The sequence below is a fragment of the Amblyomma mixtum genome, chromosome 2 (assembly GCF_055824585.1).
Source record: "Amblyomma mixtum isolate Tamu chromosome 2, ASM5582458v1, whole genome shotgun sequence".
Taxonomy (NCBI): Eukaryota; Metazoa; Arthropoda; class Arachnida; order Ixodida; family Ixodidae; genus Amblyomma; species Amblyomma mixtum.
Genome location: NC_143013.1, coordinates 106,962 through 130,629, shown reverse-complemented (window position 1 = coordinate 130,629; position 23,668 = coordinate 106,962). Strand labels below are relative to the sequence as shown.

Below are 23,668 nucleotides of genomic sequence, written 5' to 3'. Positions count from 1 at the left end.
TGCTGTCTCGCTTTTCGAAGAAATTACTGAACGCTTCTCCCGAGTTCTGCATGTAGTAGAGGGCAAAGGCACGGTCGTAGTTTACTGCCTAGCCGAAGGCAAGGAAGCTGTAGGCGTTCATTCTCTCCCTTTTGCTTTTGGAAGAACCGCCGCACGGGAGACAGCAGCGAACGGATTGCTCATTTGGTCCAACCACGTGACAGCTATTGTTTTTTTTTCGAATATTTTATATTGGTTGTACGTAAACCTAAGTTCTTGGTCTCCAATACCGTTCTGCCTCTATCTAGCAAGCTCCCTCCCTGGTGAGGAAATTCATCGGCCACAAATCACGTCAGCCTCCGGAAAATTAAGAGTAGGGGATCGAGAGAAAAAAAAATTTACTCGTGCGCTGCGACAAAGACTAGGTTACTGCTTTGCATTGGTCGAAATGCTTACTGAAACGCAGGAGAGAGAGAGAGAGAGAGAGAGAGAGAGAAACAACTTTATTGCCATAGCTTGAGTGGATGCTTGTAGCGCGACAAAAACAGACAAGGGACAGAAGACGAACGGGACAAGCGCTCCCGTTCTTGTCCCGTTAGCGCTTGTCCCGTTCGTCTTCTGTCCCTTGTCTGTTTTTGTCGCGCTACAAGCATCCACTCAAGCAAAATGAACCAACTCGCCCAGCAAAAAGTGTTATTGAACTTTATTGCCATAGAGTGGCGGGATTTAGGGCAGCTGGGCTTGGTGTGGCCCCCAGGTGGGGGCGACTTCCTGGGCCCACGAAATGAGTGCCAGTTGGATGCTCTTGTCTGGCCTTCTGAGGAGTTGGTTCCATCCTTCCTCGGAGGGAGCTGGCAGTAATGTTCTAGGGGGCGGATTTCGAGCGCAACCCCAGAGGATGTGCGCCTGGGTCGCGATTTCTCCCTGGTAACAATTTTGGCAGACGGGGTCTTATTCCCCGTCTGTGATGAGTGAAAGCCTAGAATGGCTAAGGATGGAGTGTGTCTGCAACCTGCGGAGCAAGGTGGCTTGCGCTCGATTCAAGTCGGGGTGTGGAGGCGGGAACTGGCGTCTCATCTCTCTGTGGAGGTTGGTAATTTCGGCAAAGGTCTGGGGAGCCTCGGCAAGAGCGTCTGTGTCCGTGGGGCCGGCCGCCCGGTTGGTTAGTCCTCGGGCTAGTCGGTCGACCCCTTCGTTTCCAGAGTTTCCCGCATGGGCGGGTGCCCAGACCAGGTTGGTCTTATGGTCGGGAGTGCAGCCGCGAAGGATGCGTGCAGCGGGGTGGCAGATAACACCTGCCGAGTAATTTTGTATTGCTCTTTTGGAGTCGCTGAGGACTGTGCGGGTACGTGGGTCAGCGATGGCCAGCGCGATGGCGGTTTCTTCTGCCGCTGTCGGAGAGTGAGCTACTACTGTGGCGGCGGTGACGAGAGAAGGCTGTGGCGTGGTTGCACAAGCCACGTATGTGTTTGCACTTTGCCGTGCAGCATCTACGTATATTGCGTGTTCGTCGGCAAGGTATGTGGCATCTAGTGCTTGGGCTTTCAGCTGACGGCGCGTATCATGGCGGCCAGGTAGCATGTTTTTGGGGATTGGTTTTATAACTAGGCGGCTATAGACCCCTATCGGAATGGGCGTCGTGGGGTGGACGTCGCCTATGGGGTTAATGTTGAGACGGTCAAGTATGAGCCGCCCGTGTTTAGTGCGGGAGAGGCGGTGGATTTGGGCGGTCTTGTGTGCCTCTATGAGTTCTGTGAGCGTGTTGTAGATGCCGAGTTGGAGGAGGTGCTGTGTGCGGGCGTACTGAGGTAGCCCCAGTGCCGCTTTGTACGCTGAACGTATAATGCTGTTCACAGCTTCCTCGTCCTTCCGGCGGAGGTGATAGTAGGGGTAGGAGTAGACTATCCTGCTAATGAGGAAAGCTTGCGTGAGCCGACAGAGGTCATCCTCCTTCATACCTCAGCGGCGGGTGCTGATGCGGCGGATAAGTACAGCGTTATGAACGCCGCTGTGAGGTTCTTAGCTTTGTTATTCCATTGCCCAAAGTTTGTTTTCATGCAAAGAAGACGTAAACACACTGAGAAAGTTAGGTCCTTGCGAAAATTCTCCACGTATACATAACGAAGTCCGTACTGGCGAGGTACGACTATATATAATTCCGAACCACGATGAGGGTGAAACGCCGTGCCATGTTTGATGAATACATAGTATAGCGTTGTGCTAAAATAGGCTAGTGGGAAAACAACTCAAATGAATAAAGAAGGAATTAAGGGACGGTCTAGCCAATACCATGCGACTGACATACACGTCGAATGCATAAGCTTTGACTGATTCGGTTGCTTCGTAAGCAGCGTCACTTTTTCCAGGACCATTTGCGTTGGGAACTATTATTTAGACGCTGAACAAATATATTCCAGATGCTACATCACGAATAGTTCACCTACCACGTGTTTTTTTCGCCACATTTTGCATTGGGCTGATCATGGTGAAAAATTCGTGGTCGGTGTCGCACAAATCTATTCACTCAATTTATTCTTTTCATTCACAGTTAGTGAATCGAATCGATTACAAAGAGGCGTTATGGAGTGCATAGGCGCACAGTTGTCCTCTCCTTTTTAATTTCTCCGGCACCAGTTGGCGAGCTGTTTTCGTAAGGATCGGCAGCACACTACACTTTTCTTCAGGCGTTTTGCAGGGGCTTCAGATGCCTTGCAGAGAAGCGAGAGGTTTCGCTCAGGTGGACTTTGACGGGCGAGCCGATGTAAAAAACGCGCATTTCAACCTATGCGCCGTTGTGGCCTACCTGTTTTCACGAGTGTAATTTAAAGAAAGTGGACATTTGTGATAAATAATAAAAAATAACAGCCAAATATACAACGAAGCCGCTTACAAATACATATAAATGAATACAACTTGGTTCTGTCGTGCCTTAATGAGCGTTATTCCTGTCGCGTGTGTCCTGCAAAATTTGTATGTTTGCTCATGATTGTGTTTTTTATCAAACCGGTAATATAACACGTATCATCAAATATCCCTCAAAAGCGACCTTAAAAAGCGGTATTAGTTGCTGTCGACATAGAAGCCATACATAAACGCTCCGAGCTCTCATGCCAGAATACCGGCTTTTCTTCTTGCGTATACTTTGGATAGTGTATGCAATGTCGGGTGCAAAAAGTGGTACGCAACATTAGAGGTTGTATGGCTTGCTGCTTTTGCGGCCATTTTCGGCATTTAGGCCAAGCTGGAGCGCCACTCATCGAAACGAGCAAAATGACTTGCCTCTGGATCAAAACAGTCTCCTTCGATCACAGTACACCACATATCTAAGGTGCCGTAACTAGTTGTTACCAAGCTTCTCACATGATTCTCGGTCGATAGATTTTTATTTGCCTACTCAAATTTGTTCTCTTTATTTTTGATTTTTTTGAAGCCGGTATCCGACCTTGAGGTCGCTAATGAAAACCTCAACCTCAGATGCTTAGAAACACTTCTAGAAAAGCTACCAGAGCCATATCTGTTAGTCGGAGAACTCCTCTTTCTGGGGAAGTGGAGAAACTAATCCGAGGTCGCATTTTAGAAGATTTTATTCTGTGCAGTAATGTGTGCCTACTGAATTCAGGAAAGCCCATGTACTGCTCCCTAAAAACTGCAAAAATTAGCGGTTTAGATTTATCGTTTAATTCACCATCACCTTTTAATGATGTTAAATGAGATCTTCTGGACAACCCACGCGGAATGGATCATTTTCCACCCATTATTATATCTGAAGAGATAACTGTACAGCAGCTGTATCCCACCAGTAGTCACATACGAGGCAGAAACGAGGAGGCTAACGAAAAGGGTTCTGCTTATATTAAGGACGACACAGCGAGCACTCAGGACCAATGCCACTCCGCTAGCCCCGATTACACTGTGGAGGTCGACAGGACCAACACACCGAGGTATAGCCCGCAGGCAAATCGTTTATTTGGGGTGATTCCAAAATACGATAACCGCCCTCAGTAGCACAGGCAGCAGGAAACGGGCACGGGGAAAGCTCGATGTCACCTGGAAAAGCCGCGTTTGTCTCATGGCTCCGTCCATCCCGTCCATCCCGTCACGCGTTGTCTCATGGCTCCCGTGGTGGGCTGCCCGTGCGGCCACCGAATACACGAGGGGGAAAGGAGGGTCGCCCACGTGACGATGTGGATGCTGCTTCCCAGCTTTCTTCTCTGCCAACCCCGAGAGAGCCGGGAGGGTAAGGGTCGCTGTAGGCCACTTGAGAGAGTTCGGCAGGATATGCGCCGCCTAGGGCGGTCGAAGGGTAGACTGGATGCTCGCAACTGTTATCCCCAACCGTTCCCAATCTAGGTCTCCAAATACCTCCAGCAACTAGGCGGTGAATAGCATTGAAAATATAGTGCCTCCCTGTCTGACATCCTTCCGTACTGCAATTTTATTGCGGTGGTTATGGAGGACACCTGCGATCCTCTAGTCAAGTGCACCCTCGGAGGGCGAAGCCCTCCTCTAAAATAAGCAAATCACGGAACATGTGCTACTCTCGCTTGCACACACTTCCTTCTCTCGACCTCATCCCCTCCGTTACTCGCATCCCCATCCCCCGAAAAATTAATTTGGGCCCACTGCTCTCTGGTGTCCCGTTGTAGTTTTTTCGGGCGCGTTCCGACTCGTCCTATAGAAACTGCCCCCTTCCATACGCCGACCTAGGACAATGCCACTTCCATTGTCTTATCGCCCTCCCAATACCTATACTTCTCTCAAAATCCAACTAGCGTGCCTGGCTGGGATCGGCACAGCTGGCCGACTAAGTAGCCCTGGGCGCTCTCCCAAGGTCGTGCTGCTCTACCCTCCACCATGCTTTTCTATCCGCCACCATGATTTTCATTACAATAATTCAGCAATATGATGGCTTCCAATATTCCCTTCATAAGCTGTTCTAGTGTGAAGACAGTGGCATTCTTCGGCATTGAACCCCAGTCCTCCGACTCAGTAGCCGAACACCCTTACCACAGGGCTAAGGCAAAATGCAACAGCAGCCATGGGCTGTGCACTGTCCGGGCGCGTTAAAACTTCGGGTGGTCCAGATTATTGTGGAGATCTTCACTGCGGTGTCTTTCATAGCTCATGAGCAGTTTGGGGACGTTAAACTGAACACAGCATGTAGCACTGTCACCTTATAAAAGCTGAAGCTGATCCAGGGGTTGCCTGGATCTTTTCTTATCTTGCCCTTAATTCCCTTACTCCCCCCCCTCCCCCCCTGGTAACAAATTTGTGCAGGTCCGTGCTGTACCCGAGCGCGTGGCTGGATGACCGGAGGAACAGGAGAAGTTGTCCAGCCGCTGCGCCTGAAGCCTTGGGCGGCAGAGCTCCCCGTCTCCGAGAACCTGCACACGGTGAGCACATCGCGCAATTCAGCCAAAGCTAAAATGCTGCGGAACCATCTAAATGCATAGTCCGCAGGAGCAGGACTAAGGAAAGCGAACTTTTTTTGGATGTCTAGAGTATATGAACTCCCCTTACTGTCACAGTTGTATTGTGGCCATGATGTTCATGAATTATAAAAGATCAGTTGCGTTTGGTATATTTGAAGGACCGGTCATGCTTGCAGTCTTGCTTTACATGTTGTTTGGCACCTGTGCACTGCTGCAAGCGCGCTATAGTAGAAGATATACGCGCAGTGCAAAAGCAAGGAGGTGACACATCAGGGAAAAAAAAAGGCGAGGATCCGTGTGCGAAACTACATATACATGAACTACGCGGACGACTGGGTGCTGTGTGAGTATTTGGAACCCCGGGGCCTGCTGAACTAGTTGCAAGTGAAATTAGTGATGACACATTGGAATGATGCGTGAGTCACGGATACGCTGCGAAAATGCTGAGAATGATTGAGTAATTGGGTGCGATGTCAGGCGTCACTGCAATTCAGCAGTGACGCCTTATGGCTGCTATTTAGTAATTACTTCCTTATTATAAATCTACTTCACCGTAGGGGATTTCCCTAAACATCGCACTACTCCTGTCTTCTAAGGTCCCTGTAGTGGCATGCTAATTGATCGCATGTATAAAAAGAGAAAAAAATTCCAGAAACAGAAAAGAACAAAGAAAATACCTGAAGAGAACCGTAGCAGGCACCGGGCTAACCGTGACGAAAGTTGACAATGGGCTACAGTTTCAAACCCCCATAACGAATTTGCGCAGGTCACGACTGTAGGCAGACACGTGGTTGGATGACTGGAGGTGCAGGACACGTTTTCTACGTACACGAGAATCTTTGGACGGCAGAGCTCACCGTCTCCGAGGACCGGCACACGGTGAGCACGTCACTTATTGCATTCCGTGCGACAATGCCGCAGCGTCAACGAGATGGCCTGTAGAAGCAGCAGGATTGTGGAAATTGCAAACTTGACTTGGCTGCACAAAGTACCTGCGCTCCCCACACTCCCACAGTTGTGTTGTAGCCAGGGTGTTTATAATATATCTCAAGGCAATGATGTTCGGTATATGAACGGACCAATCATGCTCGTCAGTGGGAATTTCGAACTACATTTTCTATGACTGCTCAACTGTGAGCATTATGGAGTAGTAGTATAAACTTCATTCCGCAAAATGGGACGGGGTTTAGGGGTTGGGGTCTTGAGCAGCAGGTGGTGTTCCTAGGTACAGGGTCCCATTGGTTCTTGCTGCCTCCTCGGCCCGCTCAACCAGCGCAAGCTGATCTTGCGGGTCGGAGCTGGACAGAAGCTCCTCCCGCTGCTCGACTGACGGGTTTGTAATTTTGGGCTCTATCGGACTCACCCGACAGCCCCATGTGGAGTGGTAGAGGGTGGCTATCTCTCCGCACCACACGCATTCTGGAGTGTATTGCGAAACACAAGGCGCCATGATGTGAGGAGAAAGAGGCCTAGCTTCTCTTTCGAGGGTGACAGCGCCCGAGCAGTTACTTTTGTGAGACAGGATGAACATCATAATCAGAGAGGGGGGGGGGGGGGGGGTGGAAAGGAACGCGGATTTCGCGCTGACTGTTGACGACGCGCAGAGACATTGCAGAATCGTTTGGAGATAGCGACGGCCCCACGGAAACGTTTTCCCTTACAATCAGGCTCATCCTTGCATTGATTCCGCGGAACAAGAATTCCTTGCTGCTGGAGGCTAAAAAAAATAATGTGGCTTGTAACCGCTTATGAAGTGAATGAACGTAATGGCCTCATTATACGCGGAAAGCTTACAAGAAGGTTAGGCCCTAGCGTCCAATGGTGGCCATCAGGGTGGTTCCTGGTATCGTGTTCTCCCCGCCTTTTCGGTCGGGTTTTGCACGTTGTTCGGCGGCTGCCGGCATGGTTCACTGGAACAAATTATTCGCTTTGTCGCTTTGGGGACCGTAGACGAAGACACGTACAAACTGCGAAAACGAAGTGCCCACAGTAATGGTTAACTGGCTAGCGAAGCAGCACTTACCACCAATTCGTTCTGCACTGTTTAGTTCACACGCTTCTACTGCAAAATTACAAGACATCAACATGACGAAAGCCGGCGCTGTGGCCGCTGGGCCCTAAAGACGCTGGTTCGATCCCGCGGCGATCACGTTTCCACGGAGGCGACATGCTAGAGGCCCATGTGCTGTGCGATGTCAGTGCACGTTAAAGAACCTCAGGCGATTAAAACCTTCGGAGACAATAACTAAGGCATAGCCCATATCGTGAACATGAAGACAGGAGGGACTCCGACTTATAACTTTGTTTAATGAAGGTACAGTCGGGGACAAAAGTCTCCGGACCACGTGTTCCTCTAACGAAGCCGATAGCTTTGCTAATAGTCGGCGGCTGGGGACCACCCTTGTGGAGACAAAAGTTAAATTTTTGTTCTTTCATCTCCACAAGTGCGGTCTCCAGCTGCTGTCTGATAGTAGAGCTATAAGCTTTGTTTGAGGAACACGTGGTCCGGAGACTTTTGTCCCCGACTGTACCTTTACATTTCTATGTCGATCGGCACACTGCTGTAGGTACCGAGGAAGGCCACAGCAAGGACACGTGGACAAGACATCCGAAAGATACCACGCACGCTTTTTTTTTTTACTGGACGTTTTGTTTCATAAACGTTCATGAAACAAAACGTCCAGTATAAAAAAAAAAGTCTGTGTGGTTGCTGCGGGCTTCTGCGGTACCTGCAGCAGCATGCACCCTCCTCTTGCGCTTCGCTTTTTTTTTACCCAAACAACTTATATGGTTCCAAAATTTCCTTGGCCCACCTTTAGCTGCGCGATCAGGGGATTACTTTATTTTACTCTGGACGAGGACCTATACAAGCAGTTTCTATCATCGATAAGATTCCCATTTTCGGTCTATTCCTTCCTCTCTGTTTCCCTGAAGCCACCCGTAGTTGTTCAATGACCTCCTTAAATTCCTTATTGCGTCAGCCTCGTGGTTTCCTCTTTCCTTCCCAGCGGTTTGTAACTTTGCTTGTTCCATTTCCATACTGCTGAGTAGTTCTTATTACAATCCCACTTTTCCATGGGGCGTTAATCTTATGCTTTCTCAACGCCTGCTGCTATTAGCGCTATTTGTTGGACGTTGAATTTTGCTTTCGTTTTTTGTGTTTTATACATTTCTCTTTTGATCAGGGCACGCATATGCAGAATAATACATCTATGATCACATCCTAGGCTATACTCTCCCTCCTCGTCTATTTACATTTTGGCAAGCTTGCTGTACAGGGTGTTTCACGTAACTTGAACCAGTGATTAAAAAAAGTGGTGAATCGGATCGGGGTGCAACCAAAGACATATTGTTTCCCGTCGTGTGGCGCTCCTCAGTGTATCTTTAAAATTCTGTTTAATTAGTTAAGCATCAAATTAAGCAAGTTTCCTAATACTCACTTTAGAGGCACGTGCGTTCTGTTAAGTGTGTAGAGGGGGTTTAGAACGAATCGATTCAGTTTTTTGTAGCAACGTACTTCCTCCTGATCATCATCAGCCTGACTACGCCAACTGCTGGGCAAAGACCTCTCCCGTGTCTCTCTATCTAATAACCCTTTCTTTTTGCCAGCTGCGGCACCCGTATCCCCGCAATCTTCCTAATCTCATCCTCTCACCCAACTTTATGCCCCCCCCCCCCCCCCTCCCCCCCTGCTGTGTTTGGTTTTCTTTGGAATCCGCTCCGTTACCCTGAAAGATCAGTGGTTATCTTGCCTTCGCATTACATTCCCTGAAAATGAAAATTGGTTTTGAGGAAAGGAAATGACGCAGTAATTGTCGCACATATCTCGGTGGACACCCTAACCGCGCCGTAGGGAAAGGGATAAAGGAGGGAGTGAAAAAAGAAAGGGGGTGGTGGTGGTGAAAAGCATTTATTCGGCTATATTGTAAGCAATTTATTCGCCTTCGTCGTCGTCGCCTCTCTGGCTGCGACTTCATTCTCTTTCACCTGAAGATTCCCATCGTCATCGCTTGAGGCTGTTCGCTTGGAAGACGTCTCTGGCGAAAGGGCTAGAATAAACGTCTTACGTGAAGTCTTCCCTTACAATATTTACAGAGAGGTGCTTGCCCCTGAGAGGCCCCCAGTGGGTCTCGCCCCTTGCAATACTTGGCGGACTCCCTCATTCCGGGATCTCGTTGGTCATGACCACTGCGCACGTCCTCCGAACCAGGCCCTATTGGGCGGATAGTTCCTGGCAGCCGGGCAGGGCCGCCCCCCAGTCCTCGCGGGTAGGGGAAGGGGTGATGGGGGGGAGAGAAGGATTTTTCATGCATGCCCAAACCATGTGGAAGGTGTCGGCCACCTCCTCACAAAATGAGCAGCGGCCTTCCAAAAAGGATTAAAGTGCTTGAGAACCGCCGGACACAGCAGGGTGTTTTTAATGTTTGTAAAGAGCCTGAGGAGAGTTCGTTCGCCAGCTTTACCCAGTCCCTTCATAGGAACCGGGTAGCGCCGGCGTGCGGCACGTTAGTGCTCAGCAAAGTCTTGAGAAGAAATAAGAGGGCTGTGATCTGGATTAAGGTCCTCCCAAGGAATGCCTGGTGCCCGGTGAGTGAGTGCGCGGGCTACCTCATGGGCGGCTTCGTTACATGGCATGCCTTGGTGGCCGGGGACCCATATGATTGAGCGATGAGTTGGATCGCCGTCGCGAGTACTATGGTGAAGAATTTGGTAGAAGAAAGGAAGAGGGGCCGTCGTGGCGGTGGCGAAAAACATTTATCAACAATTAAACAATTACAGAGATGTGATTGGGGTAGGGCCCTTTTGGCACCTTCCCCTCACAATACCAGGTGAAGCCCCTATTCCGTAATCGCATTGGCAAGCAACGCCATCCTCGTCCGTTGAACCGAGGCCTTTTTTGGGTCTTGAGGTCTTGACAGCCGAACAGGACCGCCTCCCAGTCTTCTCTGGTGGGGTTGAGGCGGGGGGTGGGGGGGGGGGATAGATGGGCACTCCCAAACCATGCGGGAGGTGTCAACCACCTCCCCACAGAGCTGGCACGCGCCGTCAAAGGATGTGTTGAAATACTTAAGCCCCGCCGGGCACAGTACAGTGTTAGAGTTTTTATGAGGAGGCGCTCGTCAGCGCGTCAAGTCTCTTATAAGGGGTCGGGTAGTGCCGGTGCTCCTCCTTGTAGTAATCGGTGATTTGTTTGAATGTAAGGGCCAGATTGTCTGATTTGGAGCAGGCTTCCAAGGACAGGGAGATAGCCCGGGGAGAGAGTGCGCGAGCGGCCTGATCGGCCTGTTCGTTTCCCTGGAGTCCCTGGTGACCGTATGCCCAAATCAGGTTGCGTGAAGCTGGATCTTCGCATCGGCAGCTAAATTGCAGTATGCGCCAGGCAAGGGAGGGCCACTGAGCCACCGCGGCTCCGCTTAGGCCCCATTTATTCCTCTTGATTTCATCTACGATGTCCTTTGCCAGTTGCGGCCACCGTATCCCCGCAAGCTTCTTAATCTCATCCGCCCACCTAACTTTCTGCCGCCCCCTGCTACGTTTGCCTTCTCTTGGAATCCACTCCGTTACCCTTAAAGGGCAGCCCGCAAGGGCACCTTGTGTAACGAGGTGTTGGTGCTTGGCGCCACCACGGACCCTTAGTCCCCATACCGAAGCTGTCATCCGTACCGTGGCGATAGGTTGAAAGGTGGAGGGAAGAAACCTTGAACGGTGGCGGTCGAGGAAGTGGTCAATCCTCGGCCGATGGGCTCCTCGTCTGTCTACCAGGCGGGGAGTCCCGGGACCTTCCTCTGTGTATAAGGGTGAATCAGAGGCGACAAAGTATCAGGAACCCTTAGTTTATACATGCCGTATGGAAAAATCTGCAAAAAAATCTGATCGACCCCCGAAAAGGGGTCGCAGGTACCGATGTGAAGAAACTGAGTCCACAGAAGCCAGAAACGTTTGCGAAGTTTTTTATGCTTCACTCAAACACTAATGTACCGGTAGCCAACCTATCTGCATTTGTCATCGCCAACACCCTAAAAAGTTGTGTAGGCAAAGACTACAAAGCAAAAAAGCAATGAACCGGAGACCTCCTTGTAGAAATAAACACAAAAGAACAGAGCACCAAACTGATGTCATTACAGAATCTTGGAGAAATTAGCATACAGGTAACCCCGCACCGCACCCTGAACCACTCAAAGGGCGTCATATCTGAATATGAACTCCTACAGAGTACCGATGCGGAAATGGAACAAGAACTAGCCGAACAGGGAGTAATAGCAGCCCGACGAATAACCATCCGGAGAAACAATGCTGAAATCAAGACCAAACATATTGTACTAACTTTCAATAGCACAACTCTGCCTGACTCCATCCATGCCGCATACCTCCATTGTAAAGTCCGCCCATACATACCGAATCCGAGACGACGTTTCAAGTGCCAGCGCTTTGGACACAGCATGTTGGCCTGCCGAGGCAAACCCACTTGTGTCACATGCGCAGAAGACGCACATACAGAAGAAAGATGCGAACGCACACCAAAGTGCATCAACTGCAATGGCGCACATGGCGCGTACTCCAGGTCGTGCCCAGTCGGGAAAACAGAAAAACAAATCATAACTTTGAAGACCACAGAAAACCTGTCCTACCTTGAAGCAAAAAAACGCGTCTCTTTCCAACAGAAAGGGACATACTCTGAAGCGGTGACGCGGGGACCGCCGCCGCCTTCAGTTTCTGTCGGCACACAGGTCGATCCGAAGGAACTGGGGTCGACAGCCAAGTCCCCACCACAGAAGTCGGTGACACAGTCCACAGGGCTGAAAATTTCGCGGGAAGACCACGCGATCCTCGCCGGAGGCCCTCAGGCCCCACTTTCAGCAGCGGCATCCTCGGCGACAGACACCCAGAACAGCTCTGCTGAACTGGACCTGTTGCCCCATCCCTCTAAGAAGGCAACTGCTGACCCAAGAGACTCTGCCCCTGGAGCAGAGCATGGTTCACTGGTGCCAACAAAAAAAACGAATGCGAAGGCCACGGGCCATCGCAAACAAGAAACATCCTCCACGTCCACCGTAGAGGAGATGGATGTCAGCGAAAGTCCGCTGACATCTAAAACACACGTATCCGCGGATTCTCCGCGGAAATCCGGCGCCACGAAAGTGGCGATGGATACAACTCCTGGTTCGCCACCGCTGCAGCGGCGGCGAGACTCCCTAGAGAAAAAAGGGAAACCACGAATAACTGCCCCTGAGAATAAGTAACTTTCCCCAATCCCCAACTTATCACAATGGCGTATCTAATACAATGGAACTATAGAGGTCTACACAGAAACTACACAGACATAACCGATATGCTCAAAACAATGGCACCTACAGCTGTGTGCCTGCAAGAAACGAACCTTGGGCCACAGCACACAAACATCTTAAAAAAATATAATATTTTCCGGAAAGACCGAGTACAAGCTAGCCGACTCTCAGGAGGCGTCGCTATCATAACGCAAAGCGATGTCCCTGCAAGAGAGGTGTTAAGGCAGAAGCCTATGGCGCTAGTAGCTAATTTCCCCCTACCGTGTCCGTCTGGAGGGGTTAGGAATGGCGACAGCGGGTCGCGCGCTTCGGATGCTTCGGATGCCGTCCAAGGCTGCGGGAAAGACCGCGACCGCCTTGTCGGGGACCAAGGGGCCGACGACCCCTTGAAAGGATCCCTTGACAAACATAGAAGTGGGGGTGGGGGACACGGTGTAAGAATATATTCTTACACCGTGGTGGGGGACAATAAGGTCGGCGACTCCTTAAACCCCCGACTGTCTAGCTAAGCAGTGGCGCCTAAGGAATCGGGCTCTGGCGAGCACTGGGCTCCGCCTACTTGTATGTGCAGTGCCACTGCAGCAGTATTGGTTGGAATTGGGCGAGAGCCGGTTTATTAAAGCTCCGCCCAATTATCGAGGGGATAAAAACCGCTGCAAACAAAGAGCGGGAGGAGCGCGCCGGGTCTCAGTCTCGGCCGCTTTTCTACAGCCCTTTTTTTTAAACAGCCTTTTTTGACAGCCTTTCTTTAAACCGCCTTTTCCTTAAGTTCGTTGTGTTTTGGTCTCGTCTTCAATAAATTAGTTTTTTTGCTTCAGTTTTGTCGCAAGAAGTTTGGAGTTGCTGCCCCAACCGGCAACGTGTCGCCGGACGAGCGTACGATCAGACCAACCGGCCATTCCATTGCGACTTCTTTTCTATTTAACTGGTGCCGTGACCAGGATAGTCCGAGCGGCTTTCTGCGAGCGGTTGGAGGCACTACCTTCCGGAAGCCTGACGGGGCAATACCTTGGTGAAGAGTCCCGGGGACCAAGGTCCAAGTGAGCCGATACCCTTGCGAGGGGCCCGGAGCCAAGACTCCACGACAGCGCCAAGGAGCGAGCGAAGCGAGACCGACGGAGCGAAGCGCTGCGACTTCGGCGGCACCTGCGATTGCCGACTTCGTCTGCCGAGAGGACGTGACGGGCCTGCTGCGAGCCCTGGATGCCGGCCAGTCATCTGCGCCTATGGACGCAACCTGCCGCCGCTTCGCGGCAAGTGCCATGATCGACAGCCCGACGACCGAGTGAGTTTCCCCAGTCTCACTTTACTTGCCTCGGAAGTGCTTCAGCCGCAAGGTTACAGTAACAGGGCACAATGGCCACAGTTGGCTGGTGGAGTGGACATGGCTATGGGTATTGGGATGGCCAGGAGCGGCCTCCAATGTCAGAGGCTGAGCGAGCCAAAGCAAAGGAGAGAAGCGACGCTTATATTCTTGACCTGAAGCGTCAGCTAGCGGCAGCCGAAGAGAAGCTACGGCAGGAGAAGAAAAGGATTTTGAAGGAGGAGCGCGCTCACGGAGAGCGGCCAGTGCACTGACGGAGACGTCACAGTTGCCGTCCTACCGTATTGTATGGGACGCTGATCAAACGCTGATCAAAGTAGTGAGTAAAGCGGATAGCAGCAGCGGCATGCAGTCGGTTCCGTTAGAGAGCAGTCAAGAGGAACCTCGGGTTCCTGCAGACAGGGCGGCGATCACTAGCGTCAAGGAGCCGCGAGTTGTGGAGTCAGGCATTATTGTTGACAAAGACCAGGAGTCTTTGAATCCCAAGGTGGAGGTGAGCTCCACGGATGTGCCTGAGAAGAATTCGGCCAGTGATCAGACAGTGCAGGTCGTATTTTCCGAGGCAGGCGAGCATGCTGTTAGTGATACTAATGGCACTGATGAGCGCGACGACGTGGAATGCTCGGCCGGCCGGGTTGCCCAGCGCGATATTTTGTTGCCAGCTGAAGCGGCAGTATGTAAAGCAGGGTGTGGCGAGAGCGGTATGGCTCAGAAAGCATCCGTAGCACAGGCTGTAGCTTCCGAGAAGCCGGAAGAACAGCTGGGTGAGCCAGACTGTTCCGATCCGAGAAACTCGGATTCAGGTAACACCGCAATGAGTATGGCGGTCGATGAAAGGAGTCTGAGCAGTGACGAAGACGACGAATTCATCTCACTCCCTGAAGGAGGCGAAGATACACCGCCGCTGATAGGGTCGAAACGCGACCCATCCTGCAATCTCCTGGCGGGTCTCCGCAGCAGGTGGATCGCAAACCTAGGGGGCAGTTACGATGAATTGGTTGAGCTGGCCATGCCACATTCAAGAGGGCCCTCTAAGCACAATCACTTAGAGCCTTGTGCGGAGGCTTGTGCACCGTATGCGCATACGGGCGGCGGCTCCACTGCGGTAGGAGATGAGCGACCGCGGAAAGCAGGAAGAATGTGGGGATTGTGCACGCTGCGGCACGTAATGTTTACTATTATGAGAACCGATCAGGGGTTCGATCCTGGTGGCTAGCGACGAATGCCTATGTCCTCAGCCTTAGCCCACTCTGCCACTGCCAGGTCGCATAAAGCGTAAAAATGTTCCTTGGCTCGGGCACACAATGGGGCAGTGGGTGAGAGTGGGGGAACATGGGGGAACGTGGTGGACTGTGAACTCAAGTGCACTGATGTTGGACTCCCATGTTACGAGTGTTTCGACCGTTGTGGTTGCTTGTGAAAAGAAGTTAAGGAGCGTGAGTGTTGATGCATGCATCATGTGGTCTTGAACATGCTCTTGGTGCAGTTGTTAGTAGGACGCAGAAGCGCTCCTTTTTTATATTGTTCGTACAGCGCTCAGTTGAGATCCGTTTTTTTTTTTGTGCTGTTGTTTTTTTTCTTTTTTGTTGTTCACGGCCGGGTCTTTTGTACTTTTGCGCGCTTTGGTATGTTGTGTGTACGGCGAGCGTCCACCCAACATTCTTGGTGGGGAGGTGTTAAGGCAGAAGCCTATGGCGCTAGTAGCTAATTTCCCCCTACCGTGTCCGTCTGGAGGGGTTAGGAATGGCGACAGCGGGTCGCGCGCTTCGGATGCTTCGGATGCCGTCCAAGGCTGCGGGAAAGACCGCGACCGCCTTGTCGGGGACCAAGGGGCCGACGACCCCTTGAAAGGATCCCTTGACAAACATAGAAGTGGGGGTGGGGGACAATAAGGTCGGCGACTCCTTAAACCCCCGACTGTCTAGCTAAGCAGTGGCGCCTAAGGAATCGGGCTCTGGCGAGCACTGGGCTCCGCCTACTTGTATGTGCAGTGCCACTGCAGCAGTATTGGTTGGAATTGGGCGAGAGCCGGTTTATTAAAGCTCCGCCCAATTATCGAGGGGATAAAAACCGCTGCAAACAAAGAGCGGGAGGAGCGCGCCGGGTCTCAGTCTCGGCCGCTTTTCTACAGCCCTTTTTTTTAAACAGCCTTTTTTGACAGCCTTTTTTGACAGCCTTTCTTTAAACCGCCTTTTTCTTAAGTTCGTTGTGTTTTGGTCTCGTCTTCAATAAATTAGTTTTTTTGCTTCAGTTTTGTCGCAAGAAGTTTGGAGTTGCTGCCCCAACCGGCAACGTGTCGCCGGACGAGCGTACGATCAGACCAACCGGCCATTCCATTGCGACTTCTTTTCTATTTAACTAGAGGTATCATTAAAGACGAACTTAGAAGCGGTCGTAGTAAACATCATTAGCCATAAAACAATAACAATATGCTCTGTGTACATACCACCACACAACACAATAGCCATGCATGACCTAGAAGAACTTCTGGAACAGTTGCCAGAGCCATATGTAATAATAGGGGATTTTAACGCACACTCCTCATTCTGGGGAAGTGAGCATACTGATTCCAGGGGTCAGCTCATCGAGGATATAATTCTTTCGAATAACATATGTTTAATGAATACGGGAAAAGCCACGTACTGCTGCCCCAGCTCTGGAAAAATGAGCTGCCTCGATTTAGCATTTGCATCACCATCTGTTTTTAATGATTTTATTTGGGATGTTTTAGATGACCCCCGGGGTAGTGATCACTTACCTACGGTTTTAAAACTAACATCAGCTACATTCATCCTCCCTACGAAGCCACGGCGATGGAAAATTCACCTCGCCGATTGGGCACTTTTCAGAACGAAGGCCACACTAGAAAAAGAATATGCCGAAACCCTTACTATAGAAGAACTAAATGAAAAATTTGTCACATGCTTAATATCTGCAGCAATAGAAGCCATCCCACAAACGTCTGAAATATCACGAAAAACACATAAAGTTTGGTGGTCAAATTGAATGCTCAATGGCTAAAAAGCAGCAAAACAAGGCTTGGGGCAACCTTCGCAGATATCCCACTGCAGGAAACTTGCTCATCTTCAAAAGGGCTAGAGCCAAAGCACGATACATTAGACGCAGCGCAGAAAGGGCATCATGACAAGAGTACATATCCTTCATAAACAGCTCAATATCATCAAAGAAAATGTGGGAGCAGGTGCGGAAATTCACAGGAAATTTTACTCCATTCACATTTCCAATGCTAACAACACCCGGTACTCAAAAAACATTAGAAGAGCAGGCCAACATATTGGGTGAGCATTTTTCCACAGTTTCAAGCGCATCCAACTACACACACACATTTCAAAAGCACAAAACAATAGTAGAAAAACAAAGCCTGCCCTTTGGAACATGCATACATGAAGACTACAATCAGCTTATTACCATGCAGGAACTAAACACAGTACTAACATCCGGTAAAATGACAGCACCAGGCCCAGACAATATACATTATGCCATGCTTGCTCACCTCTCTGAGGCTGCCATAGAGGCTCTCCTAAAATTTTTCAATAAAATATGGATGACTGGAGAAATCCCCCAAGCATGGAAAGAAGCAATCATAGTACCCTTTCTAAAACCTGGCAAACCACAAACTAGTCCCACCAGTTACAGGACAATAGCACTAACTAGCTGTATAGCAAAATCATTCGAAAGCATTCTAAACATCAGACTAACCTTCATACTTCAGTCCCAGCAACTTTTAGATATACACCAGTGCGGTTTTAAAAAGACATGTTCCACAACCGATCACCTTGTACGCTTTGAGAACACAGTCCGGGAAGCGTTCATCCACAGCCAACACTGTATCGGAGTCTTCTTTGATCTGGAGAAGGCTTACGATACCACGTGGAGGTTAGGTATCCTCCGTGACCTAGCGGACCTAGGTATCCGCGGCAGGATGCTGAGCTGTTTGAGCGACTTCCTGACCAATCGAACGTTCAGAGTCCGCCTAGGCGCAACCTTCTCCAAGACTTTTATCCAAGAAACTGGAGTGCCCCAAGGGTGCATCCTCAGCACGACCTTATTTGTCATCAAAATGAACTCCATAGGAAAAGTAATCCCAAAATCGATAACGTACTCAGTTTACGTAGACGACCTCCAAATAGCATGCACGTCTTCCAGCATACCTACCTGTGAGCGGCAAATACAAATAACAATAAATAAACTGGCTACCTGGGCAGATAAAAACGAAATTAGATTTTCCCCTCAGAAAACAGTAGCGGTTCTGTTCTCTTTGAGACGAGGCCTACAGGCCGACCCCACACTATATTTAAACCAAACCCCACTACCTGTCAAACAAGAGCGTAAATTCCTAGGGATAACTTTCGATAAAAAGCTCACTTTCTTGCCACATATAAACAGCTTAAAGAAAAAAGCTTCCCTGGCCCTCAATGTGCTGAAAATACTATCAAGAAAACACTGGGGGTCTGATAGAGCTTCCCTGTTACATATATATCGTTCTCTGGTTCGCTCTAAGTTAGACTATGGGTCCATAGTATATGGCTCAGCAAGACCGTCCTACATAAAACGACTGGATCCTGTCCACAATCTTGGTTTAAGGTTGTCTTCCGGTGCTTACAGAACTTCACCAATAGCAAGTCTGTATGTGGAAACTAATGAACCTTCCTTAGAAGATCGAAGAACAGCACTAACTTGTACATACATCCTCAAAATCCTTTCTCAGCCCAAACATCTCTGTTACCCAATTGTCACGAAATGCCCATCCCGAATACTCTTCAACAACAAGCCCCATGCGATTAAGCCGTTGCTCTTGCGCTTCGAAGTAAAATGTCAAACTCTGAACATACTAAACGAAATCAAAAATATTGCCCCAAGACACGAAGCGCTACCACCGTGGTACACTCTCCCCATAGTGTGTGACGTCACACTAACACGCCTCAGGAAAACCTGTACACCACACGACCATATAATACAAGAATATCTAGCACTACAAGAAAAATACAGAAATTACACGTCATTTTATACTGACGGGTCAAAAACTCATGCTCATGTAGAAAGCGCAGTAATACAAGGAGAAAATAAAAATGCAGTACGACTGCCGTCTTGTGCTACAGTTTTCACCGCTGAGTGTTATGCCATTTGTGTTGCGGTACAGAAGATAACAAATGAAAACATCAAAAACAGCATCATTTATACAGATTCACTGAGCGTTCTTACAGCATTAAAATCCAAAAATGCCACGGAGCCACTGATAGGAAGCATCATACACAACATAGTAAAGATCACAACACAAAAACATGTTATAAAATTCTGCTGGGTTCCCAGTCACGTTGGCATTAGGGATAATGAGAGAGCCGACATGTGTGCTGCACAAGCCGGAACCATGGAAATAAAACATGTGAATTTGCCTCCTAGGGATTACATGAAGTTAGTAAGTAGCAAACTAAGAGCCAAATGGCAAGCCTCTTGGGAAAATGAAGGAAACAACAAGCTGCATACTGTAAAGCCCATTTTAAAAGAATGGAAATCATGCCGCCATAAAGAGCGTTTTATCGAAGTAATTTTATGTCGTTTACGCATAGGTCACACACACATCACCCATAACTTCTTATTAACAAAAAAAGACAGACCTCTGTGTGAAATGTGTGGTGAGGAGCTCACAGTAAATCACATTTTAATTTCTTGTTCGCATCTCGAAGTACTTAGAAAAAAGTTTTTTACGGCATTTTACAATGAACACATTCCATTTCATCCCGCATTGCTTTTAGGCGAGCAAACACTTGTCGAGTTTTCACTTGTTTGTAAGTTTCTAAAGAAAGCCAATGTTTTAAATCTATTATAATGTAACCTCTGTACACTTGACATAACATCATCTAACCTTGTGTTTGGCGCATGATAGCCATAGTTGCTTATGCGCCATAAAACCCTATATAACGTAACGTAAGCTTAAAGGGCGGCTGCACCACTTTTTGAGAATTTCGCGATGTTCAAGGATTCAAATCTATATAGGCTGTAGGTAAAGCATGCCAAGTTTTTTTGCACTAGCATTTAAAATGATCACGTAATCGACGATTGAATTTTGCGCTTCTCCTCAAAGCACCAAAGGAGTGCGGGGAAGTTTAGCGTGACGTCACAGAAGGTATGATTTCAAGTTACCGCTGCCGTCAGCCACACACTAGCGTTCCTTGTTGAATGCTGCCTAACAATGTTCGGAGGGCATTGCCTTTGGCGACGTTGGTTTTTTCCTTCAAATTGGGCGTGTATGCATTGAAAATGTACCGATACCTTCGATGACGTCATCATGCCCCCCCCCCCCCCCCCCCCCCCCCCTTGGCGTTGTGCTCTGCGGAGAAGCCCGAAGGCCGTCGCGATTTTAATCGGCGATTACTTCACCATTTCAAATGCTAGCCCAAAAGGACTACGCATGCTTTACCTGCAAGTTTCACACATCCGACCCATTTAAGCTCATCGATTTCTGAAACCAATGCAGTTGCCCTTTAACGACAACCGGTTATTTTGCTTTCGTATTACATGCCGTGCCGAAGGCCATTTTCTCCTCTTGATTTCGACTGGGATGTCCTTAACCAGCGTTTGTTCTTTCACCCACTCCGCCCGCTTCCGATCTCTTAACGTTACACCTATGATTTTTCTTTCCATAGCTCGATTCGTCGTCCTTAGCTTAAGCTGAACCCTTTTCGTTAGCCTCCATGTTTCTGCCTCATAGGTGAGTACCTGTAATATACATTCGTTGTATACTTTTCTCTTGTATTGGTAGACTACCATTCATGATATCTGAGAGAGCCTGTCATGTGCGGTCCACCCCATTCTTATTCTTTCAGTTAATTCATTTCATTTATTGTTTTCTTAAACGCCTGAAGGCATTACATAAGGGGGGACGTATTGTTGAAACGGCGTAAGGCGATGTGAACATGCATAACAAACAGGAAATCAAACGTGCACACTCACATGGCAAGGGCTCCAACCATGACAGGATTCGACAACAGGTGATACACCACTCTTGAAAGACAGATTAAACAATATTTGCTGCAAAGTGCGCTTATGCGACCAGGATCTGTATGAGATGAATTTTTATTTTCTCCCGGAATGTTTTGTGATCAGTGCATGAAACGATGTCGTTAGGCTGTGAATTCGAGTGTTCTCGCGTTGGCAAAGAATGGGTTGTTGTAAGCATTCGTGCGGGCACCCTATGCGTGCTATCGGGTTTCCGTGACTGAGCCGTAAGGACGTTCGTAGTGATGTGGTTAATAGAGTGTGTCGTGTTCTCGTGCTGTGACAAATGTATTGAGTAATCATAGGCGGGAAACGACAGGGCGTGACTCGGAGGGACTGCTTGAGGGCGGTGACGCCGGTTTCTCTTGAGTAACATGAAGTAATGAACCGAGCTGCACGATTTTGGATCGATTCCAAATCGACGGTGAGATATGATTGCCATGGGTGCCAGATGGATGATGCACACTATAATTTTGGCCGTACAAATGTTTCGTACGCCAGCTGTTTTATGTTAGGGGATGCAGATTTCAGATTACTTCTCTGGCAGCCAAGTGTGAGTGTAGTATCGGAGCAAATAGTTGTAATGTGGGTGACCCATGAAAATGATGGTGCGAGATGTACACCTAGGTGATTATAAGATATTGCAGCGGTGATCGGCACTGATGAGATACTGTTAGTGTGCACATGCGATATGGTGGGTTTGTGAGTGAAGGAAAATGATGTGCATTCAGATAGATGTAATGGCGCTCGCCATTTTTCGCACCATGATGCAATAACGTCAAGGTCCTGTTGCAAAACAAGGTTATCAGTCGGGATATTTATTGCATTATAAATGGCGAATCATGCGCGAAGACTCGTAATTTGCATTGAATGTTAGAGGGTAGGTCGTTAATGTATATTAAGAAAAGTAATGGTGATAGGCCGGCCCCTTGAGGGACACGTGATGTTACATCTCGTAAGGGTGACTACAGGTTTTCTTACTGAATTTGATCCTAGTGCCAGTGGAAATAATCTACGCGCTGACTGATATAATCTGCGTGCCATGAATTTAATCTGAGTGCAAAACATTTAATCCACGCGCCAGCGTATTTAATCCAAGTGCCAACTCAAACAATGCGAGCGCCAACCAATTTAATCCCAGTGCCAACGCAAATAATACGTGCGCCAGCTGTTTTAATCCAGGTGCCAACCAATTTAATCCACACTCGAAAAACGAATGCTGTAGAAGACTCCAAAGCATAGAACACGAATACCAGGAATAAAGATTAGATAATTTTTCAAACCATGCGATGCCTAAGCGAAGTGTCCACACATTGCATAGCTTTCATCAATATTATAACCAACACTACTTTGATACAAGTGTTTTAAAGCGCCGTTTAAAGCGCACAATATCAGCCTTAAAAAGCTGCACAGGGGCTCAGTGCTATGGCTTACTGGCTCTTTATTACGACCATAGAACGGAGGAGGGCACAAATGCACACACTGTTTATAATGTAACATTGAATCCACTGTCTTCAATAAAAGATGCGATTATTTTGTCAGATAGTCAAAGAAAGTGTTAATAAACCGTACTTTAGATTAGCCCTACGTAGTTTCGTGTGAAAAAAAGGTACACAGCCAATGATGGAAAGTTCCAAAGCAAAAGGCAAGTTTTGCGCCTCCATTTCTTGTGGATTGTCGTCTGCTTTTGCAAAATATGCTAGGACAACAGAAAAAGACATAGATATGTGCACTCGTTATAGAAATCTGTGAACTTTCTTTTTCAAGAAATAAGATTTATTTCTCAGGCACGTAAAAAAGCATTGTTAAAAACACAGAAGAAAAGGAAGTTTCAAAGCAGACGGCTTTGTGTGTGCCGCATTGTGGCTACATTTGCACAACGGAGTAGAGCCGGACGGTGGTGGTACGCACTCGTATACTATAAGCAGGTGATAGTGTACCACTTTTCTTACATCTCGCATGGACATTAACGCGCAGTATTTTCTTCCATGGAAGCCGATGAGCCGTGCTCTTAGGTCCTAATTGGACACCGAAAACGAGGACCGCCATTCAAGCTCCCAGATGCACCAAGAAGAAAGAACAGCAAAGTCTCTGAACATGACAGGGTCAGAATTCTCGATGTGTCAAGGCGCGGAGGAGATGTGAAAAAAAAATGGCAGACACGCTGGGCATCAATTTAAAGACAGCAAGATCAATTGCAGCTACCGATAGAGAGGTGTTGAAGAAAGGCGGAACGTCGAAGAAATTCGGAAATGAGGTTGTAGCGGCTCTCAAAATTATTATGGACAACAACCCTGCTTTCACTCTAACGCAAATAAAGCAGGCGGCGGAAGAAGAATTGCCCGGAATTGCCATCAGCACAAGTAGCATCGATCGCCTACTGGATGCGCACGGCTACTCTATGAAGTTGGTGACTCAGAGGCCGATCGACCGCAACAGAGATGACGTGAAACGCACCCGCAAAACATATGCGCAGTGGCTGCAGTGTGAAGGACCCCGCTTGTGCAGGTTTTACGTTGATGAGACCAACTATAACATATGGTGTTCAAGGAGCTTCGGCCGTGCGATTAAGGGGCAACCTGCGGTGCAGACGACGACTGGCACCAGAGGCGCAAACCTTAACATTATCG

The 23,668-nt window shown here is 48.7% G+C and overlaps 1 long non-coding RNA gene across 1 annotated transcript in view; it reads left to right on the top strand.

Annotated features, from left to right (window-relative positions):
* The first annotated feature begins 5,320 nt into the window (after nucleotides 1-5,320).
* The window catches only part of LOC149358192 (uncharacterized), a 30,667-nt gene continuing 12,319 nt past the window's right edge, over nucleotides 5,321-23,668 (top strand). Inside the window, exons 1-2 of the long non-coding RNA XR_016288228.1 lie at nucleotides 5,321-5,372; nucleotides 6,178-6,290. This is a non-coding gene — a long non-coding RNA (uncharacterized LOC149358192). The remainder of the gene's footprint in view (nucleotides 5,373-6,177; nucleotides 6,291-23,668) is intronic.